Source organism: Schistocerca cancellata, chromosome 4 (assembly GCF_023864275.1).
Source record: "Schistocerca cancellata isolate TAMUIC-IGC-003103 chromosome 4, iqSchCanc2.1, whole genome shotgun sequence".
NCBI classification, from domain to species: domain Eukaryota; kingdom Metazoa; phylum Arthropoda; class Insecta; order Orthoptera; family Acrididae; genus Schistocerca; species Schistocerca cancellata.
Genome location: NC_064629.1, coordinates 268,901,442 through 268,911,379, shown reverse-complemented (window position 1 = coordinate 268,911,379; position 9,938 = coordinate 268,901,442).

Here is a 9,938-nt window from a genome sequence, read left to right as displayed (position 1 = left end):
ATATGAGAAGTCGAGGACATGTAGAACAACAGTTCAAGACTTTCTGAAGAAATGTTGCAAGAGGATCATCGCCACAGGTTAGCTAAGCCTGTATCACAAACTCGTGATCAACTGAGTGCTTTACTGATACAGTTCCTGAACATTACTCTCTTGGTTTCCACCTAAGTCACACACTGCTTCTGTATCTAATAATAATAATAATGGTAATAATACTAAAAATAATTATAATTATAATTATAATAATTTTATTGTCTTTAAGCCATTACAGCAGTAGACAAAGTCATATACATAATACAATACAGTACATGCTATAAAAGAATAGAATAATTGTTATTAACATTACATTTTAATATCACAGTTCATGAAATCCTTTATGTTCTAGAAAGGGTTTACAAGTAACCAGTCATCAAGTGTTTGTTTGTATTGTTGCTCTGGTAAATTTTGTATGGCCTGTGGAAGAATGTTATATAATTTGTAGCCCATAAGTTCATAACTGTTAACTGATTTTGACAGTCTGTGGCAGGGTGTATAGATGCAGCTGTTTGTCCTAATGTTGTAATAAAGTATATTTGTCCTGCGTTTTACTTTAGGTAAGTTCTTTCTTGTGCAGATTAAAACATAATAGAAATATAGGTTTATTACTATGATGATTTTTTGTTGAGTAAAAAAAGGTTTACAATGAGCCTTGTATGGTGAGTCTGTAATTATTCTAATAGCTTTCTTTTGCTGCAACAGCATATCATGCACACAATTGGGGTTTCCCCATAAAATAATACCATAGGATATGATGCTTTGGAAAAATGAGTAGTAAGATACTCTAACATAATTTTTAGGTACACAGGGCATTAATTGCCTTAACAAATAGATAACCCTAGACAATTTACTACTAATATACTTAATATGTGGATTCCAAGAAAGTTTATCATCCAAATATACCCCCAAAAATTGAACACAACTAGGATCATCTGATAGAAACTTGTCTTTTAAGTTAAATTCCATCTGTTGGGTTTTGCTTTCAATAAGCAAGAACCCATTTACCTTAAACTAGAGTGAAGCACATTCATTGCTCATTACTGCTGCTCAGAAACGTTGTATCATCAGCATAGAGTACTGTTCTGGATTTAATAAATGATGGCAGGTCATTTATCATTTTTAGGAAAAGGAAAGGGCACAGCACGAATCTCCGCAGAACACCTACCTTATCTTGTTCTATACTGGACATTTCTTTCCCAACGCAGACGGCTTGCTTACAGTTTTGTAAAGATGATCTTAATAGCTTAAGGTTGATACCTTTAACACCATAAAAGTCCATTTTTTTCTAGTTTTAGTGTATGTTCTACACAGTCAAAGGCTTTCCTTAGGTCACAAAAAGTCACTTGAACGAAGCATTATCTTCAAATACTTGATGGATGTATTTAACAACATTGTCTATGGCATCAATGGTTGACAGGTTTTCCCTAAAGCCATACTGTGTTCCACTTATTAACCCTATGTTATCAAAGTCAACAGATAATTGTTGATAAATTATGCATTCTCCAACTTTTGGAAAAACTGGGGCTATGGATATTGGCCTGTAACTTGAGACAGAATTTTTATCTCCTTTTTCATGTACTGTAACTACCCCAGACAGTTTAAGCTCATCAGGGAAAAAACCCTCCAGTATACACTTGTTTATACAATATACAGTCCATTACGTTCTTCAGCATGTTACAAAACAGGTCATATATGTCTACACTGTCTGATTTTAACTGCTTCACTATTCTTAACACAAAACCAGGTGAGACCTCAGAAGAATTGAAGGTACTTGTGTTTGTTGATCACCTAGTAACATTTTTTGACAGTAACTGTGATGAGCTGATTTCACATTTAATTATAGCACTTCCTACTTCCTCAACTGATTTAATAAAAAGCCATTAAATTCCGGGGGAGAGATACTATTTTTTGTCACTTCTTTTATCTTTGGCGACACTATTTATTAGTGTCCATGCTGCTTTGCACTTATTGGTGGATTTCTCAATACTTCTGAGATTGTGTGCTTGTTTGGCTTCCACAATTGCTTTTCTGTACTCATTCCTAGATTTAACATAGGCTAATTTAGTATGGTTGGTTTTCAGATTTCTATAAATATTGTACAACAACATAACTTGGGTTTTCATAGTAGACAGCTGTTTTGTATACCATGTATATTGTCTATTTGGAACTTTTGCTTTTAGGACCCTCAGTTACTTTGCATTTCTTTATTGGAATGCAGTCACTACAGTGTCCCAAAAATGCTTTAAGAATCCTATGAAATAGTACCTTTGCTGGCAGATAATTGCTTAGAGTATAATGTGTGTCATCATAACACAGGACAAACCAATCTCTGTCAGAAAGGGATGTACGAAACCTGTCAATTTTCTCATCTGTGACTGGGCAAGTGACCACAACTCTTGGGACAGGCTTATTTACATTACTCTTATCAAGAGGGAACCTACTTGTGTAATTTAAAGATACTGAATCATGATCATAATATGGAAACACTGTCACAAAACATGATTCTTCTGCTGTTTTAAAATTTACAAAAATATTGTCAAGACATGCATGTTCTGTTGTAGGCTTGTTATTGACTGAATGTATGTTGCACTGCCTTAGTAGGTTTTGGAGTTCAGTGACAAAACGTTTTTGTGATGTAACGTCGAATTCAGCATTTAAATCTCCACCTATCTCAATATCATAATGTATCCATCTAGTATCTGTAAGTAAATGTAACAGCAGGTCCAGTTTTTCTAAAAACACATTGGTTATACCCTTAGGTGACCTGTACAGGGAGATTACAACTAACTTAAAACTGTCTATTACTATACCAGCAGCTTCAAAGTTTTGTTCATCACACAGAAAATCCAGATCTAATCTATTGACTGTGCCGCTAAGTGACTTTTTAACATAGATTGCCACACCACCTCTTAAATGCAATTTTCTGCAGTGGCTGCTGTATAGATTATAATTATCAAATTTAATGGATATAGGTTCACTCTCACCAGCCACTTAAACAAAATATATCAAACTTATTTTCAAATCCAAAGTCATTGACAATAAATTCTTTATCCCTTACTCCTTCAATGTTAAGATAACAGATTATAAAATCTAAAATCAAACCTGTCTTTCTTTACAGTTGCACTATTTTGCTGAGAGGCTATCAAATCTCTGGCACTATTTATCTTATGGACTTCGTCCCCTTGCTGCCTTCTACTAAAAAATCATTTAGACGTAATGGAGGTACAGTTTTCCGTTTGCCCGCTACACTTGATACTGCTTCTACTCTTGGAGGTCTGTTTTCTTCTTCTTGTTCATGACATGATCTAAGTGGCTGGGTTCCCACTGTAGGTAGTTCAAATGTTGCTGCAGAATGGATAGCTGGATCACCTGTTGGTACACTTGTTGCTGAATATGCTGCCACCTTTGCTGTTTCTATTATCTTAGTTCCTGAATGGGGTGTTCTACCTGTTGTAACTGTAGTTACAGCTCCTTATCTCCCAACACATTCTTTTGTAATCAGTGATACCTGATGTGTTACTGCTGCAACTGGAGTGCATGGTAGGGAAGATACTTTGCAGGTGTCCTGTACCCTGTGGTAGTGGAATAGGTTCATTTTTCTTACATCTAGGAGGAGCACTGTCCACTAAAATTTTGATTATTTGACTGAGCAGCGATTTGCCCCATTTATTTAAATGCTTTCCATGTGTTATGAAGTGCTGTCTTTCAAGATCGTCTATACTGAGGGAAAAAGCATTTGAAGTGGTCTTGCAGATCTTTTTATACAGTCTGTTTGCTTTTTGCATTGCTCTGTTCACACAAGAAGATTCAATGAGGACATGTATGTGTGGTGCCTACAACAATAACTTTTTGATCCTCTGTTGTACGTAACGCCTCTCCTAGCACTCTGTTTGCTACTATTAGTTCATTCATATACACATCGTTTGCACCGCCCAGTATTACAATGCATTTACGTTGTATCACGTAATTATTGTTTTTATAGTGTTCCAAAACTTCTTTTAGGCCTGCTCCAGGTTTCACAACACTTGTAATATTGAGATCCTGCTGGAAACGAAGAATTCCTACAATTCCTCTTCCGTGGCTGTCAGCAAGCAAAACTGTAGGCCTAATAAAGTTCATAGGAGTCACTTCGTTTGCAACATCGAGGCAGTTACGTTTTACTGACTTATTACGCTTTGTAAATTTCCTGCCCGTCTATTCCGATTCGTAGTTGACAATCCGTAATAAGATATTGAAAACGATTTCTTAACGGAACTTTTAACTCACTGGAAACAGATTTAGGTTTCACACTTTTCTTTGCTTCACTGTACTCGTTAAGTTGACCGAGTTCTTTATGTGATTGGTCAGATAGGCTTTTAATAATGTTTTCCAACAACAGAGCATGTTCTCTTGTGGCTTTCAGTTCTTTCTGCAGTGATTCGAGCACTATGATTTCACGATTTGCACGGCACATTTCACTTAGTGCCAGACGTGCGTTACACTTTGTTCCACACGTACATGAAATGTTTTCTTGATTTATTTTCGCGAAGCAATGCGAATGACACCAAATATACAACACTGAGAAAATTCTAATGCCACTTGTTACGATTTTGTCGCTTAACTTGCACCTTATAGACGCTAAATACTGGCAATTTATGGACCGATTTACTACAAAATCTATATGCGTCGCCATCTTGTTTACAATGAAAAGCTTCAATCTTACCCCCACTCTATTCAGTGGAAAAGCAGCACACTACCAAGAAAAATATCTAAAACACCTTTAAGCCGTGTTTTTTGTTAATCTGTGTCAAATATGTGACTAGAAATAGCAATTTGAAATTGACCTTTCCAGAGTGCTATTTTTAGCTTCGTTGATACATCACTGAAGCTAAAATTTGCAAGAAACTTCAAACAAATAAAACTATATTATTGAATTTCTTGGATAAAATGGGCATCATTGTTTATGATTTACACTTTTCCAATATACACTCCTGGAAATGGAAAAAATAACACATTGACACCGGTGTGTCAGACCCACCATACTTGCTCCGGACACTGCGAGAGGGCTGTACAAGCAATGATCACACGCACGGCACAGCGGACACACCAGGAACCGCGGTGTAGGCTGTCGAATGGCGCTAGCTGCGCAGCATTTGTGCACCGCCGCCGTCAGTGTCAGCCAGTTTGCCGTGGGATACGGAGCTCCATCGCAGTCTTTAACACCGGTAGCATGCCGCGACAGCGTGGACGTGAACCGTATGTGCAGTTGACGGAGTTTGAGCGAGGGCATATAGTGGGCATGCGGGAGGCCGGGTGGACGTACCGCCGAATTGCTCAACACGTGGGGCGTGAGGTCTCCACAGTACATCGATGTTGTCGCCAGTGGTCGGCGGAAGGTGCACGTGCCCGTCGACCTGGGACCGGACCGCAGCGACGCACGGATGCACGCCAAGACCGTAGGATCCTACGCAGTGCCGTAGGGGACCGCACCGCTACTTCCCGGCAAATTAGGGACACTGTTGCTCCTGGGGTATTGGCGAGGACCATTCGCAACCCTCTCCATGAAGCTGGGCTACGGTCCCGCACACCGTTAGGCCGTCTTCCGCTCACGCCCCAACATCGTGCAGCCCGCCTCCAGTGGTGTCGCGACAGGCGTGAATGGAGGGACGAATGGAGACGTGTCGTCTTCAGCGATGAGAGTCGCTTCTGTCTTGGTGCCAATGATGGTCGTATGCGTGTTTGGCGCCGTGCAGGTGAGCGCCACAATCAGGACTGCATACGACCGAGGCACACAGGTCTAACACCCGGCATCATGGTGTGGGGAGCGATCTCCTACACTGGCCATACACCACTGGTGATCGTCGAGGGGACACTGAATAGTGCACGGTACATCCAAACCGTCATCGAACCCATCGTTCTACCATTCCTAGGCCGGCAAGGGAACTTGCTGTTCCAACAGGACAATGCACGTCCGCATGTATCCCGTGCCACCCAACGTGCTCTAGAAGGTGTAAGTCAACTACCCTTGCCAGCAAGATCTCCGGATCTGTCCCCCATTGAGCATGTTTGGGACTGGATGAAGCGTCGTCTCACGCGGTCTGCACGTCCAGCACGAACGCTGGTCCAACTGAGGCGCCAGGTGGAAATGGCATGGCAAGCCGTTCCACAGGACTACATCCAGCATCTCTACGATCGTCTCCATGGGAGAATAGCAGCCTGCATTGCTGCGAAAGGTGGACATACACTGTACTAGTGCCGACATTGTGCATGCTCTGTTGCCTGTGGGGAGATCTTCGTTTCACCCGAATGAACTAAGGAAGTGACGTCGAGATGACGTAGCCCAGCGTTCGCAAAGTATATCGATATATCGATCGGCGACTACAAATCGAGCTGACGTAGTGGCGGGAGAAAATCGAGTTGACGTAAAAGTGGCGGGAGAGTCGTGTGTTTACAGGCTCAGTGCTGTAGAATTCTGCTGCTGCGGTATGTAGCAAACTCCTGTTTCGGGCACTTCTTCGAGTATGTCTACTGACCGTGTTGAAGACCGGGAAGTAGATGTGTTCGAGAGGTTAATGCGTTCATCGCTGAAAGATGTATGTATTGACAGAGAAGGCGACATTCATGGATTTTGCGAGACAGAAGAGGATGTTGTCCATCCTCTGAGCAACTTGCGCGTCCATGGCTACGCATACTCAGTTAGAAGAAGTGCGTATTATCGCCAGCCCCCTTCAGGTGCTGCTAAACGTAAGTGTTCCTAATTCGTTTTTGTGTTCAGATGTAACATAATTACATAGTTGTTACATAGATGTATTCCATTTATATCCTTTGGCTGCGTTACAAATAAATGTAATTATAGTTATTTGTTGTAAATAACGTCGTTTGTAAATCAGATTTGTACAGTTCTCGAGTTAAACATGTCTTGCATATTTTCATTCTGTGAACACATTACACTTTTCATTCTCGCACTACGTACTGTTCAATCGAGTAAATCAGTCGTAGTAGGATGGGGAAGACAGCAAGCCATGTAGCACACACGAAACAATCGCCAAATAACATTAATGGCTATGTAGCTAAAAATATAAATTTGCTAATGGGAATGGATAACTAAGAATGAAATTTCATAAAGGACAACCATTGTCAAAGTTTATAGAATGTAGCCTACAAATTGAATTTGTTACTGTAGTGTGAAGGAAACGATTAGTTTTCTCCATATACATCAGAAATGAGAAATGTGGAAAAAAAAACGCACACATTAATAGAATGCCGTGAACAAAAGACATGTGGGAAGAAGAAATGAAAGAAATTGATTTGGGAAACATTTAAGACATGCAGGGATTAAAATGTAACTCAAGTGTAGGTACTGATACTTTTTTTAAATTAAGTATTTGTAGCAGCATCAACGCACGAAAATCCAATCTTCCTGCCTCTACTCTGGCAAGATTTTTTACAGTGTATCCTAAACGTCACTGACCACAGGCGACTCTGTATTGTATATCTATTGATCATTTGGGTCATTGTTCCTGTACAGTTAAAGCAGCTTAATTTACAAAACTATCTACCCATTAATGAGTGAAAATACTGCAACTAAGTACTGACATCACTTCCATGCTCTTTGCTTCAGTGGTCAAAGACAACTACTTGTATCCAGTAGTGAACTATATCCATTCGTGTATGAATAAACTGATCTTGATTGTACTAGCTCATGACAAGGTAATTGGTTTTTGCACTAAATTCTGTTGGTTTTTCATGATGCTATCATACATATTTTACATAGGCCTGCTACATAAGTTTCCATGTACATCAGTAGCCTACCCCATATATGTGCAGTGACATGATTGTAGATTTAATTAAAATTCTGTTTTTACCAGACGAGACAGGCTTCTTCTACAGCCACACAAAAGGCAACATACCAATACAGATTTTTGGCCCTGTTTTCTGTGTTGAAAGCTTAGTGAAAAGAGAATGTACTCTTGGCCCGTTATAAAAAGGAGACTCCTGTTGCAGATCATCTGGTAAGTAAAATAAAGATCTAAGTAGCAATTACATATATTTTCAATCAAAAAGGAATAGTTACAGGGACTTATAAAATTTTGTTTATTTTATACATAAAGGTGGACCATGTTAACCCAAAGAAGAGAAAAGTTCTCATGGACACACAAAAGAAAGGCTGTCCAGCAACATTGGATGTTAAGTGTGTCAGGGTATTCCCCAATTATGCGATAAACTCGGCAACAGATAGTTCAAAAAAAAAAAAAAAAGAGTGAGTATCCAACTGAGTAATGTGTGTAGATATATTAGCCTGATAAGTGACATGTATGTCATTTGGCTAGCTCTTGTATATAAATATTTGTAATTCATTGATAAATTTGTATTGTATTAAAGGTTGCTGAGAAACTGAAACGAGACTTGGAGTAGACACAGGTACCAAAAAGTTATCTGCGATATTATGTGACTGCCTCCCAAGCAAGCCGCCATAATCTTGGCATTGAATGTGTGAAAACGATTGGACACATACACCCTTTGCTTTCAAAAGAGATCAGGGATATAGTTACAAAGGGGACGAACTCAGTTCGGATAATTAAGTTAGAACTGGAGAGATTTGTGGAAAAAAATTTCACTGGGGAAAACAGACCAGATCGGATGAACATAATGTTTTACCCAACAGATAGTACAATTTATAGCCATATGTATCGGGCTCTGTTTGATTTGAAGAAAACTGTTATTGACCAAGATGCATTAAGGAATCAAAATAATGGGTGGGAAAAGGAATCGAAGGCTGAGAGATTTTTTTTCAGACCGTTTACAGATGACAATGGAAAAGTGCAGCCATTGCTTTTTTGTTACCAGCACAAGTGGCAAAGGAAACTTTTGAAAAAGTGTGGTAGGGTATGTTTGCTTGATGCAACATACAAGACAACGAAGTATGACATTCCATTATTTTTCTTGGTAGTGAAAGCTAATGTATGCTATTTAGTAGTTGGGATATTCTTCATTCAAGTAGAAAACACTGCTTCAATAAAAGAGGCTCTAGAAATTTTCAAGGCATGGAACCCAGATTGGAATCCAGTTTCATGGGTTACAGATTTCTCTGAGCCTGAGGTATGGGCAATTAAAGGAACATTTCCAATGTCAAGGGTTTATCTTTGTTTATTTCATCGAAAGCAAGCCTGGCAACGGTGGCTTAGCAAAAAGAACAATTTAGACATACCGGGTGATAGTGAGCAAATCATGAAGCTGTGGGAAGGAATTGCTGAGTCACCATCTGAAGAACAATTCTTAACTGCAAAACAAAACCGTCAATCTCATGAATTGTTAACTAGGAATTCTGGTGCACATGATTATTTTAGTAAGCAATGGCTTTCAGTATCTGAAAGGTGGGTGAAGGCCTATGAGGACAAGGAGAATTTCTTCGCCAATATAACTACTACTAATGGTGTTGAATCACTAAATAAAAGAGTGAAACATTTTTTTCTTAGACGTTCAGCAGATAAAACATTGACAGGTGTTGTTAAAATTTTAATAAATGATTTCCTCCATAGCCTGTTTAAAAAATATTGTCTGAAGAATTCAGCTGTGAAATCTTACAGCAGAGAGATTCCTCACTTCTTGCATAACAAGTCACACGAATTTGTGAATCACGTAATGAAAATATATTCTTCAGCGCAAACTGATCTTACATACATTAAAAACTCCCCACAACATTATTTCTCTTTTAGTACTAGGTGTAGCAGGTATGTTTCTTAACCATACATGTACTGTACAGATATATGTGTGATTCATAAACTGCCAGCTCTCACCAGCATACCATCGATTTTCATCTGTGTACAGGCCTAAAATTGCTAGAGTGCCATCATTTGTTAATTTTTTTTACATCTATACATGTTTGCACACAATAATTGCACATCCAGGCTACAATAATGGCCTAC